Source organism: Microtus pennsylvanicus, chromosome X (genome assembly GCF_037038515.1).
Source record: "Microtus pennsylvanicus isolate mMicPen1 chromosome X, mMicPen1.hap1, whole genome shotgun sequence".
NCBI classification, from domain to species: domain Eukaryota; kingdom Metazoa; phylum Chordata; class Mammalia; order Rodentia; family Cricetidae; genus Microtus; species Microtus pennsylvanicus.
Genome location: NC_134601.1, coordinates 29492058 through 29507919, shown reverse-complemented (window position 1 = coordinate 29507919; position 15862 = coordinate 29492058). Strand labels below are relative to the sequence as shown.

Here is a 15862-nt window from a genome sequence, read left to right as displayed (position 1 = left end):
TGGTATATATGCCAGTAATCCCAGTGCCTGGGAGGCTGCAGCAGGAGTATGGTCAGTTCTTCTCAGCACACACTACACACAAGCTTGATGTCAGCATCAGGTACAGGAAAAATGTTGACTCGATATAGGCAGTGGTCTGTAAATGTGTGGATGTGAGCGTGGACTGTTGGTTTTAGATTTTTCTTGCCAACTTTGATTCAATAGCATGCTGGTCCAATTACTGTAGGTTCACACAGAGGTCTCCTATCAGGCAATGCTGTTCTCTAACATTTGTCTGCTTTTACACAAGCCATGTATTTAATCTACAATGTTTAGAGTTGTCAACTCAATTTTTAAAAAGAATAAGTGCTATTTTATTATTACTGCATTGAAACTGTAGCTCAGTTTTGAATCAACAGACATCTTACTAATAATGATTTGTATGAGCCGTGAACATAGTTGTCTTTCATTAAGAAAGGTTGTCTCCAATTCAGCAATGTTTGGAAATCTCTCAGCCTATCAGCACTATGGATGTATGTGTCAGGATCATTCTCAAGTATTTCCACTTTTCGATTCAACTATAACTGCAATTTTTTTTTTTTTTTTGGTTTTTCGAGACAGGGTTTCTCTGTGGTTTTGGAGCCTGTCCTGGAACTAGCTCTTGTAGACCAGGCTGGTCTTGAACTCACAGCAATCCGCCTGCCTCTGCCTTCCAAGTGCTGGGATTAAAGGCGTGCGCCACCACTGCCCGGCAACTGCTATTATTTTTAAAACACAATTCCTACGAATTTTTTTGTGATCAAATTATTAAATCTTCTGTAAACCTTCAGGAACCAAGTGTCAATGAAACTTACTAAGGATATTTTTTGTTGAAACCATGAAGAAAACGTTATTTGATGTGTAATGCAGTTTGTCTCAATTTTCTTATCGGCTCTTACAGGTTATTATTGACAGTCTGAAATAAATGAGAGAAATGTGCAAGAGAGAAGTCCATGACCATCGTCACAGGAATCTTATTCAAACCACATATGTTAGTAGCTCTCACCATCCCATGTGTGGTCAGAGAGGAATCTGTTGTAACGTCGTTGTACCCCTTGAGCTCTCAGTAAACATCAGGGAGCTAGGAGAGTGAGAATGAGAGGTGTGTGTGTGTGTGTGTGTGTGTGTGTGTGTGTGTGTGTGTACAGGAATTCCTTGGCAGAGGCTGGTGTGCAAAGACTGGTTGATTGACTCTTAGACCTGCAGTGATATGGAGATGGTGGAAGTCGCAGTCCCAGGGCCTAATTACAATTTCCTTCGTGTTCTCTTGAGCCCATGGGTAGCCACTCATTGGGCCCCCTGTGTTGGACTTACCTAACACCTTGTCAGTAACAGATGACGTTGGACCTCAAATTTAAATTATCAGAATCTGTCTCCTTAACAAAGCTTTAAGTTTCTACCAGTCAAAGGACTGTGTGTCATCACATAGTAGCTAGTGCCTGTAGCTGAGGTTTCTCTGCTTTACCATAATAGTCTACTTAATATTATCACCAATGTACTTAAATAGAGTCTATAGTTTCTTCATTCTGTTATTATAAAAACTTCATGAAACTGTTTCCACATTGTAACATGCAATTTGTACTAACATAAACCTGTATCACTCATGTTTACTCACAGATATTTGACTCCAGAATGAACTCTCTTCTTCCTTCGAGGTGAGAGCTGTGTGTTTACATTGATAATTGTTAGTGTGTGTTGTGTATATGCTCATGCTTGTGCAGATATGTCCCTGGATATATATATTGTGAAAGTTAGTTAATCACTCACTGCTGTGATAGGTTATGTGTTATAATTCTCCTGGTCCTCTTCAATGATGACCTGGTGTGTAGTATACTGCTTACATATCTCCATAGTTCTTTACTCATGTGCTGACTTATATCAGTATGGCTCAACACCCATTTTCCCAAACTGTTTTCCTCTCTATTGCCCTTCTCTATTTCCATGCTCCATTTGTCCCAATATTGGCCAGAGGAATCCTTTTAAGATGGCATCAATGTTCATCTGGTGCCTCTGGAGAATGTCTTGGGTCTAAGCATTGTACTATCTGAGCCCCTGTGTGGAAAGGAAGTAATGAGGCCCACCTCAAAGAATAATTTTCAGGACCTGAATTGAGAGAAAACAAATCCTGTGTATTTATGTGGTTGGCGGATTTCCCTTGCCTCCTTTGTGCTGCCCATGGTAGGCTGTGGCATGAAAGTAGGGGCCTGAGTGCACACAGAGAGGGGGAGTTCTTGCCACGGGAATGGGAAATGCACAAGCTCACATTCCCAGTATGTGTCTGCAGTCACAGTTATCACTGTATATGCCCAGGGTGGTGAGATGATGTGGGGGAAGGAAAAACATCATTGTATACCTTCCATTGATGTCGTCTGCACAGACAAGGCACCATCATTCCATCCCCTGGGATTTATGTGCTTTCTCATCCTGGTTTCCTCTATTTCATGAGTTTTCTTTTCCCTTATGTTATCTTCTAGTGTAAGGCAAAGGGTTTAATCTCTGCAACCCAGAAGCAGGAGTTCATGGGGAAGAACCCAGTGTGCTGTGATGTCCACCAGACAGGAAGTGTGAACTGGACATTGGGACATTAAGGGTGAGTTAGTTCCCTATCCCCATCCTTAACCATTCAATATGATAACAGTACCTCATCTTCTGTTCATTAGCAGCTCTTTGAGGTTAAATGTGATCCCATGTGCCTAAATGCCTTGTCATCTCAGTTGGGTGGAGGGATCAAGGCACTGTGAAGTGAGTATGTTACATCAGCTATCCCAGATCTCCCTGGTCGGTGTTAGTGCTACGCAGATATCGTGACATCTCAAACTCTGGTGCCCTCTGTGAGAGTAGGTACTCACTCATGTGGTGCACAGACTTCCCTGTGGAAAAACAGTAAACAAATAAAAATAAATTAATTAATTGTGCTTCCTTAGGACAAGAATACTTGTAAAATCACATTTTAACCTTACAATTTAATTTACTAAAAGAAATTTTAAAAGCGATAAGAACATTTCAAAAAATTATTTTTTATTTTTGACTTTTTAATAACGTATTGTGTATTTTTCCTAATGGGAAAACAGAACCCATTTAAAGAATCAAAGTATTCTTACATGTAATTTTAAACAATGTAACTTTGAGAGCCATAAAAATCTTCACATTTCTCACTCTCCTGCCCTCCTCACACACCCTTTGTACTGACACCTAATCTCATGGCTCTCTCTAGTCCTCACTCAGGCCGTCATGCATGAGCCATCCTTATTCTATGCGAGCTTCTGTCCAAAGGATTAATAAGCTCACAACCTTTGCTTCATCCTGGCTTTTTCTGAAATTCTTTTCTGCAGCCTAAATCCGGTTTTTCCAGGGTCAAGGTCGTCAAAGGACAGGGTGATCCTCATGCTGCTGGTCAAGGTACTGGTCTGCTCCTCCCTATCACTACAGGGAGTCCCAGAAAACCTCCGTGAAGAGCATATGCCTGCTTCACTGAAGTGTCTTTGTGTCTTTGCTAAAGGTGTCCCCTCACACGTGTGTGACTCTTCTGTCCCCTTCATATTCTTTTCTCTCTTATTGTCATTTCCAATCAGGCACGCTGTCTTCATTTCTCTAGGTTTATAAGGAGTTTGGAAGTCAGGTGTTCATCCTCCAACATTGTTCCTTTTCAAGGTTGTTTTCAAGCTGGGGTTTTTCATATTCACTGTGAGTTTCAGGATAAGCCCATTAGTTTATGAAAAGTCTGTTAGAGTTCTGTTGGTATTGCACTGGATCTATAGGACTGTATGAGGAGAACAGACACCTGTATCTTCCATTGCATGAAGATGATTGCAGAGTGAATTCTAATTGGTCTTAGTAATAATATCTGGAGTCAGATATTAAGTGGTTGGAGCTATAAGATCAGAACAGCAGAGCAGCCAGACACTAGTTCTTTCCTCGAGAAAATCCTCAGACCAATGGAGAATCCTGTCTCTACAAGACCTCAGACTGAATGCCTGGATCTCCTATCTCCTCCCACCTTATATTCCTCTCTTTTCCCAGCCACTTTCCTTTTCATTCTCCATCTCCCTCGTGCTGGGATTAAAGGTGTGTGACACCAAAGCACTGATGAAAGATGTGAGTCTCCACTGCCTGACTCTGTTTCTCTTTTAGACTGGATCAATGTAATGTAGCCCAGCATGGCCTTGAACTCAGAGTTCTGTTTCTTAAGTGTTGGGAAAGGTGAGTGCCAACACTGCCTATACTCTATGGCTAACTAGTGACTATCTGCACACACTGATCCTCTGGCAAGCTTTATTGTCATGGAAGAAACAAAATATCTCCACAGTCAACGAATCTATACGTCTTTACTCTCAGCAATGATTTGTCCCATTCAGTGTCTAGGCACTACAGAGAAGCGGGCAAACATTTCCTAATTATTTCATATTTCCTAATGCTATCTCCAGTGACAGGCATTTTAAATTACAGCTTACACATTTCACTGTGGTCAACTGTCTGTGGGTTGATTTTAACAGAAGCTCTCTTTTAGGTTGGAATGTCAGATTTCTTTCTCTATGATGAAAATGTCTTTGGTAACATATATTTGCTTTTGTTTCAATTTCATTATTTTGAAGTTACAAGTGCATTATGATAAAAGAAACAAATGTCCAACACCCAGTTTGGGGGAATTTTTCTAAGGCAGCCACAGGTCAAATGTTTGCCCAAATGGATTCTTTGGAATCATAGAGATAGTCCTTCACCTCCCAGCCAGCTCCATCAGGGAGGTGTTGAGATCATGGGTGTAGAGAAAGAAGAGGTACATGTGAAGAATTAGGTATGTATGTGTAACTCCAGAAAGGTTTGTATTATGAAGAATACTTAGGTAATTATTTTTAAAATATCTAACGTTATTTTTCCCAACACAAAAAGGACAAGGTTAGTACTCGTGTGTTTCCCCTCTTGTTTTCCCTTCAGAAATGCAGATTTTAGCAGTGTTGCTGTGGACTGTGTACAGAGTTGGTGTTTTATGGAAAGTTCTTGCCATATGGATTATTACCATGACACCTGCTAAGGGTTGCTCTGATACCTACTTCCCTGTGCAGTTACTAGTATACAAGCATTGCTCGTCTTGAGTAATGTTTCCCTTTTTTCTCTTGTTTATTAATGTATTTACTCATGCGTTTGTGTCCACTCAGAAACACCCATTTTTAAAGGAGTACTCCTTTGTCATCATTATACACTGTGATGCTTAAATTATCCCATAACATGCCCATACGAGGACACACATTCAAGTGGACCTGCTCTTCATTTATCTGCCTAGAATTCTGGATTATCTGACCACCCCCAGAAGATAGTAATCACCAAATGCTAGTTATCAGTGACACTTTGTCTCTTCTTTCTGTCAATGTCAGGTCTCTTCTACGATAAGAACAACAGGAAGGCAGAGAAAACACACAGAATGTTGACAAGAAGCATACATGAGCCCTTGTTTTCAGTATGTGAGAGTCGTAAGAGCCAATGGTTTGTGTGTGTGTGTGTGTGTGTGTGTGTGTGTGTGTGTGTGTGATGTGTACATGTGTGTATGTGTGAAGGGTTCGTTGAGATGAACAAAGAAGAGGAAGATGTCACTGCACATCTTTGACTTGACTGGATGCAGACAGACTACTCCATCCCTATATTCAGTACAGTAGAGTGCATGAGCGTTCTCATCTGCCTTCCTCCCCTCTCCATGAGCTTTCTCTCCCCTTACTCTGCCTTCTAGCAGAACAGGGGAGAAAACTGTGAACTCTCCATGCAGAACCAGCTCCTGGAGAAGAACCAAGTGTGGTGTGGTCTGGTCAGCCTGTTACCTAGCAAGAGTGACAAGATCATGTGGGACTCACCAGGTGAGTTATTTCCTTTTTCTTCCCATCCATGTGACCAGCAGCTGATCAGTGATGCCTTGTAGGAACACATCCTGTTGAGCAGGTAGCAGCAAGAGCAGTACAATGTGGAACAACGGCAGTCATAGACTCCCCAGATGACTGAACCCTGCATGGGTCCCTCTAAATGATCAGGACTGAAATGGAAGCCATTCCTTAAGACCATTTCTCGAATGGGCCATGCATTACTGCATCACATTTGGAGGGAGTGCTTATTAAAGTGGTAGATATCTGGGTCCACAGCAGACACTGAATAAAATGATGGGAAGTGGGGTGTGGCATAGCCACTTCTTTCTGATGGCTGTCCATGTTAAAATATATTGCTAGTGGGTTTGATATTCTGTCTTCCAGGATATGGAGTCACAGACTGTTTAATTCCATACCATGTCCTCTTGTTACCGCCTTAAATATCAGTGTCTTATGCGGCATATTAAATAGGCAAATCAATTCCTTCAGATATGTAATGTTTATCCAGGTATTCACATACTGGCCTCTTTTGTGGGCACCATGTTTGTACTGAGAAGATAAACAGGGGTCCTGGAGTATCGTGTTATATGGGTAAACTGTCAATAAGCAGAGGAAAGCAGTGGTAGATACACCTGAGATCATGCGGTCACTCTCTCCTTCCCACAGATGATTTTCATAGTTCTGCTCTTGGAGTTCTACATTGTTGCTCTGAGTCTTTGTGTCCCCTTCTGTGTTCTTTGGGATGGATCCTTAGAAGAAAGATCCCTGGTCCCCAGAATGTACGCTTATGGTTTTTACTAGCATCAGATCCCTCCATAGGCTTGGAGAACAGTTGCATTCTCTCCAGCAATGGAGAAGAGTGTCTCTTTGCTCTCAGACTACCCACGGGGAGAGCTGAGAGGAGGTGAGTCCTATATGAGAAACCTGCGGTGAGCATTTCCTGAAATCAGGAGAGTTACATGCTCAGACTGGACCCTCTGCCTGTCTTTGTCTTTGAAGATGTGGTTCCTCTTTCTCTCTGTGTCCTGTAGCTCTGACTGTAGTCCCACAGTGTGGGAAGGGGAAGTCACGTGTTTGGTGTCACCTCAATGTCCCCCTTAAACAAACTGCTTTCTTATAGATCATCCATACTTGGTTAAGTATGGAGACATGTTAACTGCACTATCACATGGAAAGCAGAATCAGAAAAAAATCTTCTCCTCAACCAGGATAACTTCCAAGACAGACACCACACGAGGTTTATCCTCCCTCCCCTCTGTAAGGGAGATATAGCCAGGAGCAGGGTGGGGCCTGATAGCGAGCACTATAGGAAGTATGGGCCAAATTATCCTTGGTTTCCCAGGCAACATTTGTTTTTCTTTGTGGACCAGACAATTTAAAGCAGTCTCTTTGTATTGTTTCCACGGTAATCCACTTGAGCAGATCAAAAGAGGGAAGAAGGAATTGTGTGAGACAGGTAGATGTGGGGTTAGATTGATAATGCCTGGCACACAATAAACTACTAATTCACAGAAATAAATTGATGACATGGCTGAAGGAAGTGTGTGTGTGTGTGTGTGTGTGTGTGTGTGTTTGTGCTTGAATGTGTGTGTACCTTCACTCAATCTTGTATAATTCCCGTGTGCTCAAGGCCTTTACAGTCTCAGTATACAGTTTCAGTATCCATGAAGAGGGCCAAAAGGGGACTACTGTCTTCTGAAGAGCACATTATTTCAGACAAGTAACTTGAATGGCCTCCTGCTCTCCCCAAATGTCACACAGTAGTCTCTTGTATTAATGACTGACATCTTGGAACAGATTCTAGTCAATGCACTTATGAGTATTCAACCAGCCCCAAATCTCCCTCTGCAGCTTGATGGGGCAGAGGAAATCGCTTATAGGACGGTGGTAGTTTGAATGAGGATGGTCCCCATAAGCTCCTATGGTTAATGTTTCAATCCCAATGGTGGATGGTTTAGGGAAGATTAGGATGTGTGGCCCTATTGGACGAGGTTTGTCACTGGGTGTGAGTTCTGATGTCTCAAATGCCCTCTGCCCCCTCCTGTGATCTGGATGTAAACTCTCAGTTTCTGCTTCAGTGCCCTGCCAGGCTGCCTGATGCCATGCTGCCCACAGTGATGGTACTGGACTAACCCTCTGACACTGATAGCAAGCTCCCCATTTAATGCTTTGTTCTGTAAATACCCTCAGCACAGAGCCTCTTCCCAGCAATAGAACAGTAGCTAAGACAATGTCCTGTGGCTGTCAAGGGACTTGGGGTTCATGCCTCTTTTCTTCTGTGTTCTCTCTTCTTGTAGGGCTCAGGGAATAATTTCTCTTTCAATATCAAGTTAGTGGCTCCAAAATGAGTGTGAGGTAAAGGAAATACTTTGGAGATCTTCCTGCAACAGAGAAGGGACCCCAAGCTTGGTCTAAATCGTAAGGGTGAATACATATTACATCTAAACCAAATGCAGAGCATATTCATAGAAAAGTACATGACAACCATACCACAAACACCATGGAAGCGTACTTGGCAACCACACCACAAACACCAGGTTGCTCTTGGAAGTCCCCAGCAGGCATGGTACAATACAATGGCAGTGACTGACCAGGATACAACTTGCCTGGCAGGGAGCGATCTGGGGGCTGTACCACAGCCTCCTGGAGAGGAGAGGGAAAGTCTAGGAAATCCATCCATCCCAGTGTCAGGGGATTCAAGGTGACCACCACATTCATATTCTCTAGAGAGCACCAGTCTGTATCCCGTGTGCACTGCCCACTTTACACTCAGGGAGGATGAAGTGAGTTGTGGAGCACTACAGTTGCTGCAGTCCATAAATGGAACTGCTCTATATGTGTGCCAGCTTTCCAAACACACTGAAAACGCATTGCTGTTCCATAAAACATCAGCCCTTTAAAGAAAATAAATGTAGGCATGTAGTTTGATTGCCACCTCCTGGCCATAGTGGGAACTACATCAGTGAGAGTCTTGGGCCCAGTGGAGTCTGTTTGGGTGGGAGTGAACATTGGGTATGACCTGGACTTGAAAGGACCTTACCTCTGGAGATAAAGCAGTGTTTTTTCACTTCAGTATAATTTCCTGGCACATAAAACTTGACATCTTAGGTATATCAAATGTAAACCTGAGATTGGAGACCAATCCCAGTCTAAGGCTAACATAAAGCAGCCTCATTAGATAGAGATGGTGGAGCTCTGTGTGCAAATACACACACATGCACACACACACACACACACAAACACACACACACACATGCACATAGGCATGCACAGAGCATGAGAGTAGATTCCATTTATCCTTCTACTTCATTGCCTAGAAACGGAACACAATGACTACTTCTAAAGTACAGAAGGTATAAACATCCTTTATCCAGTGTGTGGTTGTGTGCCCGTGTGCATATGTGTGTGTCTGTGTGTGTCTCTGTAATTGTATGCATACATGCATGTGGTCAGGGGACAGAAGGCAGCCTCCGGTGTTGTACCTCAGGTGTCATCCCCCTGAATTTTTTTTAGACAAGGTTTCTCACTGGCCTGGAACAAGCAAGGCAGGCTGGGTTGGCTGGTCATCACACTGCAGGGATGGGTTTGCCTCGACCTTCATACACAAGCATCGCCCGACACACCTGTTACTTTTCCTGCTGTAGTTTAACTCCTGCTGGTCTTCCAAGCTTAGCACACTGCCCAAGCTCAAGTATTCATTTTAATGTAAACACATTCTTAATGCTACTGTTTTCTTCTCGGCCCAGTAACATTTTCATTCCATTTCTACATGTATACTGTTGCATTCCCAAGAAATAAGTAATTTTATCATTGAATTCCTTGCAAAAAATTATTTTATAAAAATCTACATCTCTTGAAAAACTATGGACTCTAAGATTGCTATTTTAAGAAATTTAGCATTTCCGAGATATTTCGGGTTTTTGTTTGGTTTTCATTTTTAGTTAGGGCCTCTCTATGCTATTCAGGCTGTTCTGAAACTTTTTAGCACTAATGATTGTGTAACCCCAGTGTTCAAATAGCTGGAAGTGCACACATTTGCCACATAACGCTGATGAAAGCTGTTCTCATTTACTGCCTGGCATTTGATCATTTTTCTTCAATGTTTCACAACAATTATTTTAATTTGTACATAATTTTAAAATGTACATAACTTAATAATAATTACGTTTTGTATATTCCTATGTGTATGTACACATGAATTCCGGTGCCTACAAAGGTCAGGAGAGGTCATACCTTCCTGGAGCTGAGGTATGGTCCTTCAAGGATGTTGGAAATGGATGCTGGAAACTACCTTTAATCCTCAGCCAGAATAGAATGCACTCTGAACCACTGAGCCATCTCCCCTGCCAGACTGTAGACTTTTAGAGTCCGTTAGCCATTGTAATGTTCATATTTTAAATTCCACTGTGTTTTCCCCTTGGTCAATGTCCTGGAGCTGATGCTTCTTTTTTTTCTTGTTTAGATTTTAGTTATACTTTTAATTATGTCTGTCTGTCTGTCTGTGGTATGCACATGATTGGCAGAGCCATTGACTCCTGATGGGGCTGGAGTTAAAGGCAGTTGTGAGCTATCTGCCATGGGGGCTGGGAGCCATACTCTCATAAACAGTAATGACTCTCACGTCTCTTTCCTCCTCCCTCTACGCCTTGAGTGCTGGTATTACAGATGAGGGTGAACATGCCCAGAGAGTCAAAGAACACAGAGCAATTTACTTTCTGGATAATCATTCTGCCACGAGAGCTATGTCGCCAGTCCCTATACTGTGGCTTTTTAAATTCACCAATGGCTTCATTTCATGGTGTAGCATTCTCATTGAATAGCTACCAGAGAAATCAAGAATATAGCTGGGAATGTCCTGCACAGCCAGGGGAGCCATACTAGTGTCTAGTGACCACTAATAAAAATCCCCAAATGTGCTCCCACCACATTTGTGAAGAGCTTCGAACAGGGCCGTCAGATACTGGGCAGATCTAACTGCTGGAGCAATCTCGAGTCCAGACTCTGGCAAGGACATCATGTTCCTGAGAGCAAGTCTCGTGCCAGCAAACTTACCTTAGATGCCCAGCAACAAGGGACTGGAGGCTGCTGTTGTACTGTCTGTGGTTGTGTGTGCAGAACAATGACCCAGACCCTGCAGAAGAATCACAAAACAGGAAAAAGGTTGGTCAGCGGATCAGACACATCCTTAAGATGAGTGATAAAGATATAAAAAAAACTAATTTGGAAATATAGCATAGTGTGTGGAAATAGAAATGACAGGGAAAGAAGAACAGGGTTCCCCTTGCACAGAGATGTGAGTGTGTGTGTCCTGATGTGGGGCTTTGCCTCCCTAGGAGTATGGGGACAATGATGAAGGGATCCCAGACATATCTGAGAACTCGGATTCTGTGTTTGGATATCTGTACAGCAGTGGTTCTCAGCCTTCCTAATGCTGTGACGTGACTCTTAATACAGTCCCTCATGTGTGGTGATCCCAGCCAGAAAATTATTTCTGTTGCTTCATCATCGCTGTAAAGTTCTTACAGGTAAGAATCACAATGGAAATAGTTTGGGGGATAGACGTTTGCTGAAGGGGTCAAGGCACAGGTTGAGAACCACTTTTCTAGGGTCAGAGAGATGTGGGACCTTCCTAGCCCCAGCAACTTTGGTTCCCTGAGCCAGGATGTCCTGGACCCATTTTACAAACACAGACTGGGAATTTCTGTGAGGAGAAAACAGAGTGAGACCCTATGCTCTGAGCTGTGCTTCCCACACTGTGAATTGAGAGCATCACACTGCTCATGTGCTAATTTGGGGGTCTTTAGTGATAATACCTGCTTTAAATACCAGTCACAAGTTCCTGCATATGTGACAGACTAATGTTGATATATGCGATTGGAATTACAGGCTGGCCTTGAACTCAGACATCCAACTGCCTCTGTCTTGTGAATGTTTGCTCCATGCCCAGCTGTCAAAAATACGCATTTCGAAAGGCAGTCTTCTGGAGAAATAGGGACAAGCAGTTGCTGCAGAATTTAGAGACTGATTTCACTTCAACTCTGCCTAAAACCTACTCACTTCCTTCATCTGTAAATCTGCCAAGAGCAGTGCATGCTGTAGAACAGCCATTTTCTAAACTACATTGAATTTTGGGTTCACTTTTTATGAGACAAATGTTAGATTCTTATTCTTTTGGAAATTATGCTACAGTTAGTTGTACTTAGAAAAGTTTACATCTGAAAATTATTCATCAGCTGACACGTTATCAAATTGATAAGTTTTACAATAAATAGTTTGGGTATTCAAACTATCCTGTGTCAATACATGTGGAATAACTGATGTCAGTAAATGGAAGCACTGTGTCTCCACGTGGTCAGACAAATCCAGAGATGTTAGAGCAACGTCTCCACAAGGAAAATGCACAGCGCATACAGGTGCTATCTGCCCTCTCCCAGACAAGGCTGCACAGGGCAGCTCTCCTGCTGATCACTGCAGCATAGCTTCATCCCTCTTTCAATCCACTTCCATCCCTCCCCTGTCTTCTGAAACATCTCCACTGTCTCCACACACTACCTCATCTCGCCCTCCTCAGGCCTTTCTCTGTGCAGTGCCAAGTCACCTTCTACCAAAGGGAATTAAATCATGACAATTCCATAACTCACCTTCCACAATCATCATATAATCCAAATGTCATACAGAGGTGAGAATGACAAACATTTTCCTTTCTGTCCTATCCCCAAGCAGTGTCCACGCTGTCTTCAAGGTTCTGGCAACTGGCCTTGTTCTCTGCTCTTAGATCTACTGTTCTCCATGGAAGCAAGCACGCCCACAACTTGGTTTGTGCACGGATTTTCTTCTTTTTGTCATTCAGGACTCAGATCACGTGCTAACTTCTGAAACCTTTAGGGGTAACATCACGTACGACAATCCCCATCACAACTATTTCCTGTCCCCTTTATGATCTTTAAAGTGCCAATAATACATTGAATTGCTCTGATTACTGATTTCTTCTGCTTACTGACAGTTTACCTATCTAACACGATATACAAGGACCCGTGCTAGTCTTCACAGTGCAGGAACAAGGTGTTCACAAAAGAGGCCAGTATGTGAATACCTGGATAAACATTACATATCTGAAGGAATTGATTTGTCTACTTGACATGCCATGTAACAGACTGGTATTTAAGGCAGTAACAAGAGAACATGGTATGGACTTAAGCAGTCTGTGACTCCATATCCTGGAAGACAGAATATCAAACCCACTAGCAATACGTTTTAACATGGACAGCCATCAGAAAGAAGTGGTTATGCCACACCTACTTCCTAGGGTTGGAATCAGTGTCTGTTGTGGACCCAGATATCTACCATTTTAATAAGCAGTCCCTGCATTTGTGATGCAGTAATGCATGGCCCATTCGGGAAATGGTCTTATAGGGATGGCTTCCATTTCAGTTCTGGTTATTTAAAGGGACCCATGCAGGGTTCAGTCATCTGGGGAGTCTATGACTGCCATTGTTCCACAGTGTGCTGCTCTTTGCTACTACCTGCTCAACAGGATGTGTTCTTACAAGGCATCACAGATCCGCTGCAGGTCACACGGATGGGAAGAGAAAAGGAAATGACTCACCTGGTGAGTCCCACATGATCTTGTCACTCTTGCTAGGTAACAGGCTGGCAAGACAACACCACACTTGGTTCTTCTCCAGGAGCTGATTCTGCATGGAGAGTTCACAGTTTTCTCCCCTGTTCTACTAGAAGGCAGAGTAAGGGAAGAGAAAGCTCATGGAGAGGGGAGGAAGGCAGATGAGAATGCTCATGCACTCTACTGTACTGAATATAGGGATGGAGTAGCCTGTCTGTATCTAGTCAAGTCAAAGATGTGCAGTGACATCTTCCTCTTCTTTGTTCATCTCACAGACCCTTCCTATACGCACCCATGTACACATCACACACACACACACACACACACACACACACACACACACACATACCAGTGGCACTTATGACTCTCACATACTGAAAACAGGGGCTCATGTCAGCTTCTTGTCTACCTTCTGCGTGTTCTCTCTGCCTTCCTGTTGTTCTTATCGTAGAAGAGACCTGACATTGACAGAAAGAGGAGACAAAGTGTCATTGACAAGTAGCATTTGGTGATTACTGTCTTCTGGGGGTGGTCAGATAATCCGGAATTCTAGACAGATAACACATGAAGAGCAGGTCTACTTCAATGTGTGTGTGTCCTCCCACGGGCATGTTATGGGATAATTTAACCATCAAAATATATAATGATCACAAAGGAGTACTCCTTTAAAAAATGGGTGTTTCTGAGTAGACACAAACACATGAGTAAATACATTAATAATCAAAAGAAAAAAGTGAACTTTACTCAAGTTTACTATGCTTGTATACTAGTAACTGCACAGGGAAGTAGGTATCAGAGCAACCCTTAGCAGGCATCATGGTAATAATCCATATGGCAAGAACTATCCATAAAACACCCCCTCTGTACACAGTCCACAGCAACACTGCTAAAATCTGCATTTCTGATGGGAAAACAAGAGGGGAAACACACGAGTACTAACCTTGTCCTTTTTGTGTTGGGAAAAATAACGTTAGATATTTTAAAAATAATTACCTAAGTATTCTTCATAATACAAACCTTTCTGGAGTTACACATACATACCTAATTCTTCACATGTACCTCTTCTTTCTCTACACCCATGATCTCAACACCTCCCTGATGGAGCTGGCTGGGAGGTGAAGGACTATCTCTATGATTCCAAAGATTCCATTTGGGCAAACATTTGACCTGTGGCTGCCTTAGAAATTTTCCCCCAAACTGGGTGTTGGACATTTGTTTCTTTTCTAATTCACTTGCAACTTCAAAGTACTGAATTTTAAACACGGCAAATATATGTTAGCATCAAAGACACTTTCATCAAAGAGAATGTAATTATTTTAACCTAAAAGATTCATCAATAACTCTGTCTACATTTAACACAGACAGCTGACCACAGTGAAATAAATCTGTGGAAGCTGTAATTTAAAATGCCTGTCACTGGAGATAGCGTCAGGAAATAGGAAATAATTAGGAAAACTCTGCCCACTTCTCTGTAGTGCCTAGACACTGAATGGGACAAATCATTGCTGAGAGTAAAGATGTATAGATTCTTCGACTGTGGTGATATTTTGTTTCTTCCCTGACAATAAAGCTTGCCTGAGGATCAGTGTGTGCAGATAGTCACTAGTTAGCCATAGAGTATAGGCAGTGTTGACACTCACCTTTCCCAACACTTAAGAAACAGAACTCTGAGTTCAAGGCCATGCTGGGCTACATTAGATTGATCCAGTCTAAAAGAGAAACAGAGTCAGGCAGTGGAGACTCACATCTTTCATCAGTGCTTTGGTGTCACACACCTTTAATCCCAGCACGAGGGAGATGGAGAATGAAAAGGAAAGTGGCTGGGAAAAGAGAGGAATATAAGGTGGGAGGAGATAGGAGATCCAGGCATTCAGTCTGAGGTCTTGTAGAGACAGGATTCTCCATTGGTCTGAGGATTTTGTGGAGGAAAGAACTACTGGCTGGCTGCTCCTTTCTGCTGATCTTATAGCTCCAACCACTTAATATCTGACTCCAGATATTATTACTAAGACCAATTAGAACTCACGCTACAATCACCTTCATGCAATGGAAGATACAGGTGTCTGTTCTCCCCAAAGAGACCTATAGATCCAGTGCAATACCAACAGAACTCTAACAGACTTTTCATAAACTAATGGGCTTATTCTGAAACTCACAGTGAATATGAAAAACCCCAGCTTGAAAACAACCTTCAAAAGGAACAATGTTGGAGGATGAACACCTGACTTCCAGACTCCTTATAAACCTAGAGAAATGTAGACAGCGTGCCTGATTGGTAATGACAATAAGACAGAAAAGAATATGAAGGGGACAGAAGAGTCACACACGTGTGAGGGGACACCTTTAGCAAAGACACAAAGACACTTCAGTGAAGCAG

At 42.5% G+C, this 15862-nt stretch overlaps 2 long non-coding RNA genes across 2 annotated transcripts in view; one reads left to right on the top strand and one right to left on the bottom strand.

Annotated features, from left to right (window-relative positions):
* LOC142840225 (uncharacterized) overlaps nucleotides 1–15862 on the bottom strand; it is a 56449-nt gene that overhangs the window by 18058 nt on the left and 22529 nt on the right. The window lies entirely within an intron of this gene.
* The window catches only part of LOC142840235 (uncharacterized), an 88881-nt gene that overhangs the window by 72210 nt on the left and 809 nt on the right, over nucleotides 1–15862 (top strand). The window contains exons 2-3 of the long non-coding RNA XR_012908928.1: nucleotides 1636–1673; nucleotides 2493–2608. This is a non-coding gene — a long non-coding RNA (uncharacterized LOC142840235). The remainder of the gene's footprint in view (nucleotides 1–1635; nucleotides 1674–2492; nucleotides 2609–15862) is intronic.